General features: G+C 38.9%; 1 long non-coding RNA gene across 1 annotated transcript; it reads right to left on the bottom strand.

Moving 5' to 3' along the window:
• Positions 1–1706: 1706 nt before the first annotated feature.
• Positions 1707–9884, bottom strand: LOC112540340 (uncharacterized). Its single transcript, XR_003084408.2, has 3 exons — positions 9833–9884; positions 3312–3413; positions 1707–2597 (listed from the first exon to the last, which is right to left on the bottom strand). It is a non-coding gene; the product is annotated as an uncharacterized LOC112540340 (long non-coding RNA).
• Between the last annotated feature and the right edge of the window lie 331 nt (positions 9885–10215).

Here is a 10215-nt window from a genome sequence, read left to right as displayed (position 1 = left end):
TCCGCTCATAAGTGGCAAGTGCAAGCAGGTCTTCAGTCCATTGAATAAAAGGGGCCATGCATTTATCTTTCCAATGCTGCAATATCAGTCTTTTGGCCATAGTAAGGGCACGGAGAATCCATTTATGTTGTCCAGTTGTCAAATTCCATGTGCTAGGTATATAGTTCAAAAGAATATTATCCTCTGAAATTTTTAGCTTTTATCATTCAATCATATTTATATAGTCCACTACTTTCTCCCAAAACATGATAAGTATAGGACATTGTAGAAACATGTGTTTTAAAGGATCTTTATCCTTATTACATCTCCAACAAAATCTGTTTTTGACAATCCTTTTCATAATGGAGTCCAATAAATTCTAATGACTTCAGTGTACCTTTGAGAACTTATTTTAGACAAGCTCACAGATATGGCTGGTGGCAGTCCCCCCATGAAGGACTCCATATTGATCAAGGAAGCAGATAGCAAGCAGATAGATGGTTACAATACCAATACTGACATGAAGTAACTGGCAGTTTCTTCTTCCTACTATAAGAGTCCTTGTGCCTTTAGGGCTCAGAGTAGTCATGCTGTGTCCAATATATCTCTGGATCTTCAGGTAAAACATTTTAATGCCTCCATTTCTTGCTGCCATCTCTCCTTGTCAGAGTAATGAACAGCATTCTGTAGCTAACTGTGGGCCAGCTTCAGAATAGCCTTCCTCTCCTGATTCCTCTCTCTTCCAGTTCTTTGTCTTTCTCTTCTCATTCTCCACAGTGCATCTCTTTCTGCCTTGTCTACCCACTGTGTTCAGCACTTACTTTCAAATCCTTCTTCTTAGCCCTGCCCTGCCCTGCCCACTAGCTCTCCATAGTATTTTATGGCCTCCTGCCCTGGTTTATTTCTTTTGGCATTTTCTTCTGTTACTGATCTCACATTCTTCCTGCCAAGGATCTTTTTTTAATCCACACTTACTTAATGTAACAAATAGCAATTAGTGCTATGTTGAACCATTTCCCTACACCAACTACTACAGTTGCCAGAACATACAAAACTTTTTCCGGTTACTTGAAATGTCTCCCCTATGGTTTTCTGTGCAATAAAAATAAGACTTTCCTATCACAAATACATGGCAGAAGAATGAGATGAAACTGCCATTCAAATATATGCATCTAAAGATGATCTTTCACTGTTGTCAATTTTGCCTGCACAAGTTCTGAGACAGTCTTTTCAAATAGATGAGTATATGTACGTACAACGCTCCTTATTTATGCATAACTTTATTGTCTTAACAAAATTAAGACCACAGAATGGTTTAGAATTATCATCAGATAATGCAATATCTTAAGCTTTTCCTTGAATCAATATTTTGATCCAAATTATTTCGGAGACCAACCAGACCCCTGAAATGTAATGGCTTGTGACACCTCTTAGTTTAATTAATTGCACCAATGGACCATTTCATACACTTATGTTTAAAAGATAAATTGGGAAATGTTTCAGTGGCTTGAGCCTATACAATACCATTGTACTTATTGAAGAAAACAGCCTTTAAAAATGAACTGTTCCTGCCAAAGCTCCTTAGTACTTTGTTGCAATTCAGACATTGGATAGGAAGTGATGAAGCAAGGAGGCAAAACATTAATAATGGAAGGAATTAAAGCTTGAACATTTTATTTTTATTTGTGAAGATAATACAGAAATACCAACTTCATATTTAGCAGGAGAGAGTTTACAGGTCCTTTTCTTCATAACCCAGTTGGATTACTATGGTGGGATAAGCTATGCATATTAGTCTCCTGAGGAATAACCTAGATCCGACGTCACACATGGTGGTGCTTAAAAATAAAAGCTTTTCCATTTACAAAAAGAAACTGAAGTTCTCCCTATGGGAAAATGGAGAAGCTTCTGATGGATCTGGTTTTCTCTCTAAATAGCATAGCAAGGCAACCCTTTGGCTGTAATCTGTCTAAAAAAAATACACCTTGTGGCCTCTCTGTCAACACCACAAAAACAAATTGAGCTGAAGTAATTTTTCAAGTGCTCTTTCTCCTCTTTGGCATTATTGTGTTTCTCAGTTCATAGAGAATGGTAAATTTAATGTCCTCCAACATCATCTAGATAAGATTTCTCTTCTCACCAATACCTGACGTTATCTTTCATAAAACACTGAAGATGGTGAGCACATCAGCAAAAATGGAACAGAAGAGTCATGAAGTTATTCCAGTTCATTTTGAATTGAATTCTACAAATATAGTCCTTGACCAGTACTGGAGAAGGCAGGCAGGCAGAATATACATCTTGAACTTGAATAAACGTATTACAAATAAAGTGGAGAGATTCCAACAGATAAGAACTGTTATGACGTATGAGAAAACCATATACTGGTTACAGCAGGAGAGGAGGAATGAAAACAAAAACAGTTATTCATTCTGAAAATTGAATAATAGAAATTAAAACATAGTTGAAAGTAACCCATATAATATTGATAGTGCTGAGTTTATTCCAAAAATGTGGAGGCAAATTTTGGTGTACAGATGCCATTTTTCATTTTCAATACAAGATTCTCCAGATTAGATGATAGGAACGATTGTCACTTGCTCATAGAAAGATGTTGCCTGTTAAGACCATGGGTGAAAAAGAAAAAAAGATTAGCTTACCTAGCCAGTGGCAACTAATAGCTGGTGGCATCCAACTATCTAACTAATTTTCAGTGCAAAATTTTCTTCTACAGACTTTTGAAGTTTAAAATTATGATCAAGCTGTGCACTTCAGTTGTATGGAATGTTAACTCCCAACATCTCCATCCAGTACAATCAATTTTGGGGCTGATTGAGGATTATGGGACTTGTAAGCCAACGTACCCGGGGAAACCTGCTATAAATAGATGCTGTATGAAAGCATTACTATTGACAAGACAGATCTCCCACTGGATAAAGGCAGAGGATTTGATAGCCCATAATTTATTCCGGTGAGAAGGATAACCAACTATGGAACACATAGGGTATTGAGTTTAATGTTACTAAATTTAAGCAAACATAACTATCTATATCCAAGTAGAATGTAGAAGTTCATTCCTACAGATAACATGCTGAATCATTGCTTTAGAGAAATTTAAATGCATCAATGAGCCAAGATAATTATCCCACGGAGACTGATATATGGCACTAGTTCGATATATGGTACAGATTTGATATATGGTATTATCTTGGCATTTCAGGGATTAAACCAGGGCTGTCAGGAATATATAATCTGAGTTGGAAATTGAATTAAATAGCTGTGGATAATCTGTGGCTTGCAAGTATTCAAAGACTCAAGTTTTGAATACTTACATGCTTTATATCTAGATCCACAATGCGGCACCTATATACCCTCAGATTCCTCTCTTGGTGATTGTCCATCCTCTTGACCAATTCCATCTTCAGGAGTTGATGCTGAGTATCCAGGAAGAAAGAGAGATTGTCAGGAAGGCATCTCACTGATTTGCCTTCAGATAAATTGTTACTTTGTTATTGGCCATCACCACTGTGAAAGTGATGTTGTGAATTCAAAAATTCCCTTTTGGTAGCTGTTTTCTGTAAGCAGCCACAACATGATCCTCAAATGTCCAATGCATTCACTGCCCAGAAAGATTGGGGATCCTTGCCATAACAACCATCACCCTTTACTTTAATGGTAAAGGAATAATGGCCCTCTAGAGCTTGGTGATTAACAGCTTCCAGCACCCTTCCACATTGGTTACAGTGGTTGAGGCTGCTGGGAGTTTTATTTCAACAATTCTTGGAAAGTCCAGGTTTTTTCCCTCTAGCAGATGGACAGATCTGAAAGATCAGCAATGACAAGGTGTGCAAAGCTCTTTGAACAACTGAAAAAGGCATCTGGTTGAGTTTTTCTGGTGCCCCATCTGTAGCAGTGTTTAGTGATTTATAGAGGAATATATTTATATTCCAAGTGGGATGGTCAAGAAAAATCATAGGACTCTGATTCCAGGGCCATAATATATTATCCGACCAGCTGCAAGCCACATGAATCTCATTTCAAGTTGAGGTTAACACAGGTTAACAGAAACGGTTACACAACCAGCAACAGCTGATTGAGATGTACAGAAAAGGAGAGAAAGGTTTTTTGGACTGCAGCTGTAAGCACTGAGCAGAACCTACTAGTGTGAAGTATATTTCTAAGACTAGAATTGTAAACCAATAATATAATTCTCTTTCCTGTGGCCCTTGGAGCTTCTGACTATGATTGCTGGATACTGACACCATGGTTTCCACCAGAGGCAGGAAACAAATGATAGCTAAAACATATGCTCTACAACAGACATATCACAGTGAAAAAAATCAAAACCAAAAAAAAAAGAAAATGTTTCTTGAGTGAGCTCAATTCCTGGTGACTACATGGGCATGTCATTTTTTTTTCTTGGAAACAATGCAGGATTGGTTTGTCATTGCCTCCTTCTAAGAAGATTTTAACTACGCAATGTACTGTTAATCCTAGTTGTATTTCCCATCCAAGTATGACCCTGTCGTATTTTTCTAAGATCAGGATTGGCCAGTTGCCTCTTGCTCTGATCAAGTGAACAGGAAGATTCCCACATTTGCCCCAAGCCCTATTCTCTCTCACAAGTGTTTCCCCACCCACTTTGCAGCCTTCTCCATTGAAAGTGCTGCTTTTAGTCCCCAAAAGGCTGCTCACTCTTGGTATCATCTAGAACAGCAATGTCAGAGCTGGAATATGCCCGTAATGGGCCGTAGAAATAACCTTGAGGAACAGGAGGAAGAGCCACAAACAAGGCAACAGTCAGATAAAAGAAATGTGAGTCCAAGGCAGAAATGTAATTTGGGAAGGCGTCTCAGACTTGTCCCTCCCTAGTTCTCCTGTAGATAAAAGAAGGGAGTGGGGAAGGGCATCCAGACTTGCAAGATTCTATTACTGTAACCTTATAATAAAAATAGTATTAGCATTCATAACTTTGGTTTCCTAGTCTGGTCTACCTTGAAGGGCTGACAGTGCCAGTATGGGGCTCACCTAAGTTTCAGAAGTTGGCATGAAAGGGATACACTGCTGGCAGAACATCCGCTAGGCCCCCTGACAACCGAACAAAAGGAATAGGGAAAGCGTGCAAAGAATGGCTCCTGGAATTCTTTCCAACCCCTTTACCAGCAGTGGCCTTCAGAGATGTCAATGTTTTCTTTTGGGCAATGAACTAAGGCGGGGTGTGGATGTTAGTGCTTTTCGTTGCGCTTCCCATGCTTTCTGCGCATGAAGCTGAAGACAGGCTGCAGAGGCTCTGCTCTGGGCCATGTTGCATGGAGGGGATTTAGAAGAGCAGTTGGCAGCTTTCCCAGGCTGTTGACCAATTGCTTCTCTCATAGGAATGCACTGGGGGAATTTCTTTTCGGGAATGTTTTCCTCTGCAGCCCCCAGCCATATGCAGCCCACTGATCTTTCTTTTGCCAGTTTCTCCCACCATACTAAATGTGGTCCTGCTGTGTGCAGTTTTCAGTGAGTTAGCCCACTGACAGACTGAGCCCTGAGAATCTGTACATAATTTATTTACAATGTTATGTAAATTGAAAAGGAGGTGCGAGATTCTTCTACAGAGTTCTTAACTTACATTCTTCAGACCTGGTTTCTATTTCAGCAGGAATCCCTTGAATGCTTTGCACTGGCCATCTCCAAGTTTTGTATTCCATTGACCAGGGCTGAGAGTTCTATCAATCTGCTGATTTTGCTAAGCTATAACTCCCAGCATCCTCTCCCATTGCTTGTGTGGATGGGGCTGATGATAGTGGTAACCTAACATCTGGAGGAGAGGCTCTCCATTCCTTCTACAGGCACTGATGTATTTATTTTTTTCCCCAGAACAGGTGTTATTCTCTGAGAATATAACTCTCAGTTCAGTAGCCTCATTCACAGCTAATCTAAATATGTTGACAAAAAGGCACAGAGTTGTAGCTTTTGTTATTTATTACAAAACATGGAGAAGGGGGCAAATGTCAGTGAATTATAGTACATAGGGTTTTTAAAATGAATCCTAGGTTGCTTGTGGAATGATTTCACCAGCTTTCAGTTCTTTACAGTGCTATTCTGCATTTGTTCCTGAGCAACTGAGATTTTGCTCTGAACTTTTCCTTCCACTATTAGATCAACCCTCTTACTAGTCCAGTAAGACTCCTTTTTCTTAGTCTTTCCAAAGGCTTATCAAACATTTGAAACTTCCTAACAGACAAAACTCCATTGTCCATTCTCAGAGAGGGAAGTGTGACATTTCTCTTTTTGTCCATACTGGGGAATCCCTTCCCTTCTCCCCCACTTTACCAATCAGCTGTTTTCCCTTGACTCCCACACTTGCCCATTAGGCAACTGCTCTTTGCCTGTAGTGGCATGAACAAGTTCCATACTTACAACAATCAAATTCCTCTCTGTTGCTTAGCTTCTCCACCCTCCTCTACTTTGGTTTCAAAGAAAATTGCCTCTGCAGGTATTTGATTTGGAAGTGAAGGTTAGAGAGAGCAGAACACTTTAATGCTACTTTGGGCTTCAGATGAGAAATGCTGCTTGCTGCTAAGAGCTTTTGCTGACATCCCTTCCATCATCTTCTAGGTGGCACTGCTGATAGGTCCAATGACTGTGACTCCTTCTTCCAGATGACCTAGAGAGGTGGGCTCTAACATGAGCTGCCAGTGCAGTTATATCATTCATAGTAAAAGCTGGGGGTGGATATTTTTCATCTGTTTGACTCTAAAGCACAGGTTCTCACACTGCATCTTTGCCCCAATAAGCACAAAGAGCAGGAATCTTATTAAAGAGGACAGCTGACTGAAATTTCATGAAAAGCTTTTTGCAGAGTCTGGCAAGGGCTTTACATAAGAGGCTTCACAAAGTGCTTTTAGCAGAGATAGGGAAGTCTTATGTAGGGCATCTGAACAAATGCTTGCAAAGGATGTTTATTTCAGTTGCTCCTAATCATGGTTGTCCAGGATAAGTCAACAGCAAGCTGGCAGGCAGCCACAGAAATATCAGGAATGAAAGAATAGAAAGGAGAACAATTTAAAGAGACAACAGTGATTGCATGGAATTGATTCCACAATTACCAAATAAGAAACACCAGCATCAGAAGTACTTTAAACATGGGTAGACATGAGTTAATTGGCATAAGGGATCTGGCCTAAATCCTGTTCAGATTCCTTATGATAATCTTGACATTGTATTGTTAATGGTGATAGACACTGATTGTATTGATATTTAATATGTATTCTGTTTTTTTTCTCCTTAAAGTATCATGTAATCCACTCAAACATTTCTACAACTGGACAGATATATACACATAATGAATAAAGATATTTCTCATTCCATTTTTCAGACTCTAATTACTATATTTTATTTCTCTAATTAAAATATTTTAATCCCACTCCTAAATAAAAGTTCCAGGGTGACTAACAGCTAGTAAAACTAATTAATACCAATAATCCCAACAATTCAATAGCCACTCTAACTTGAATATAAAGATGTAGCAAGATAATACTTGTATATCTTTATAGTACGCATCAGAAATGAAGCTTCCTGTAGATTTGGAAAAAGTCCACCTATTGCTTTGAACACAAATACTTTCTGTTTATGCTTCAACATCTTCATTAAAATGAAAGTAATAATACTGTTTCATAATCTAAACAACAGTAACCACTTCAGCAATCTCAGTCTGTGACAGCTTGTCTAGTTTATTCATTTAGCCTGGGAGAGCTGTACAGTAATGTATTAACAGAGTTCTTCATTTGTTTTAGAGCTGAATTTCCAGTGGTTTTGAACTGGTGGGCATATTTGGAATTTTAGAACCTAAGAGTGCTCTTAGGCTCTTAAATGGTGATGGTGCTGATGGTGGGACTTCTCTGTTTACTGAATAGCTGCCTTTGGTGATTTACTTAAAAAGAAAAAAGAAAAAGAAATGTGCTTTTCTGTCTAGTCCTTCTCTTGAGGGACACTTCCTAGTACAATGGTACCAAGCTTTGAAAGGGCACTTCACTCTGACATAGGTTTGCATGGAGCAGTGATCCCTCCCCTCTGCCCCCGCTTCTAAAATGAAGTGAAATGGCCTTGTTGCTTCACTTCACATTGTTCTGAGCCCCTCAACTGGCAGTTCTAGCAGCTGGCTGTGGCAATTCAGGCACTGGAGCTTCTTCTGACTGTTAGAACCACTAGACTTGAGGCAACACAGAACATCTCAACAAAGAGAATCACACTATCTCCATATTCTTTGAGCTTTGGCCCCACTGGCTTTTGGTATGCAGCTCCAATATGTATGTGTAAAGCCAATGCAATTTCCAAGACTCTTCCCCTACCCAGATCCCTAATCCTGAACTACCCTGAGCATTGCAGTTCTATAATATTACAAGATTTTGAAATCTCAGAACAGTTTGGTGATATTTTAATTTTTTGGGTGCGGGGGAGAGGCAGGGAACTTCTTGAGAGTTCAGAATCTGCCCAGATCCATATAGAAGTAGAAAATATAATCCTCCCCATGCACAGGATGGGGTTTGTGGTGGAAGGAGAAGGAGAAGGAAAGATGATGTGATGTGTTCTATTGAAAAATAGCCATGTGGCATTATAGAGATTAATTGACATCTGTCCAAACAATCCATAAGGGACATTTTTCAAAGGCCAGTAGTAGCACCTGTTTAAGACAATATGGCTTTCATACTCTGCAATTCCAATGCATTAATCAGGTAAAGAAACGGGAAGAATAATATGCTCCATAAATTATTTGCATCTCATTTTAAATACATTTTAAATGGCTTGTGTGACAAACTTCCATACTTCATCCAGAAAGACTACATTATCTCTCCAACCAAACCTTTAAATGCAGAGTGCCAAAAGCATGTATTGTATTTCATTTTTAACTCAAGCAGATGCCCTTAAAATGTGAGCAGATTATGCAAATTGAAGTGTGACCCATATATTTTCAACTTCATTGCTTATCTTGATAAACTTGCATTTTGAGAATGGCTTTATATGAGAGATTCATTGGGAGCCAGAGGTTCCTAGGAGAAGAATTCTGAAAATGTCAAGAGTTAACTGTGTTCTAGCACAGAGCATGAGAAGCAAGGTTTGCATAAAGCCATGAAAAGGGCATCAGGAAAAAGTCACCAACTTTAAACCTAAGAAGGTATAAGATGTGGGTAGCAGCCTTAACAGTCAGAAAGTAATCACTTTTGAAGTGCTTTCTGTCCTAATATTCAGTAAAGACCCACACCATGCTGGGTCAAGTCTGTAGGTCAGTGTTTCTCAACCTTGGCAACTTTAAGACATGTGGACTTCAACTCCCAGAATTTCCCTTGCTGAATGGGGAATTCTGGGAGCTGAAGCCCACACGTCTTAAACAAAAGTTGAGAAACACTGACCTAGGTGCTTCAGCCAAATCTGAGCCAGCCAAACAGAAACCTGACACCTTATCCTTTATGAATTCTAAGGCAAAAGTCCACATGCTTCATCTGGATTGTCTGATGGTTTAGTTGTTTAAAAAAAAAGAAAGAGACACAGTAATGATTTTAATTATCCAAGCACTAATTATTGGCAGCAAATTATAATTTCAGTTCCTTTTTCTTCAAAAACCATAGAGGATATTTCAACAATCCTTGACCTTCAAACAGACATTCTTGAGTAGAGGAAAATACAGTGACCAATATCAAGGTTAAACAACTGAGCTAAATTAATTATGACTTTCAACATTATTTCTAAACAAGCACCAAGTATTTATGTCAGCTCAACAGTACTAGAGTACCTGTGCCATGGTTTTAATAGCCTTAATCTATAAATAATTTATTGGTTGCATCTTCTATATTTTACATTTCCTCACCTCTCCTTTTTCTGTTTCCCCTGTCCCTTTTCTTCTTTCTTTCTTCAACCTCCCTTGTCCCTGTAATATTTCATGCATCCAGGGACATGAGTGGCAGTCTACGCAAGCTGATGATGACATAATGTATTTGTTACTTATTAACATTCCACAGGACTCTTTTTTATTGTTGTTGCAACAGAAGAATATGGTACACATCTGCAACCTTCTTCTCAACTGCAGTCACACTTGAGCAACTGCTACTAGGAAAAGCTGCAACTTAATTTGAAATCCAAATGTTTGACGTACAAGATATCCCAATTCCAATTCCTTGAACTCCAGATTGACCTGGGAACAACATGTATCTTAAAAACTGAATTTCAAAAAAGTAGAGGCTTCCCTTAGTC

The sequence above is a fragment of the Python bivittatus genome, unplaced genomic scaffold, assembly GCF_059951505.1.
Source record: "Python bivittatus isolate LINGU-HERP-01145 unplaced genomic scaffold, Pbiv_v1 ctg000020_np1212, whole genome shotgun sequence".
Taxonomy (NCBI): domain Eukaryota; kingdom Metazoa; phylum Chordata; class Lepidosauria; order Squamata; family Pythonidae; genus Python; species Python bivittatus.
Note: the sequence above shows the minus strand (reverse complement) of the source record. Positions and strands in the feature narration are given on the sequence as shown.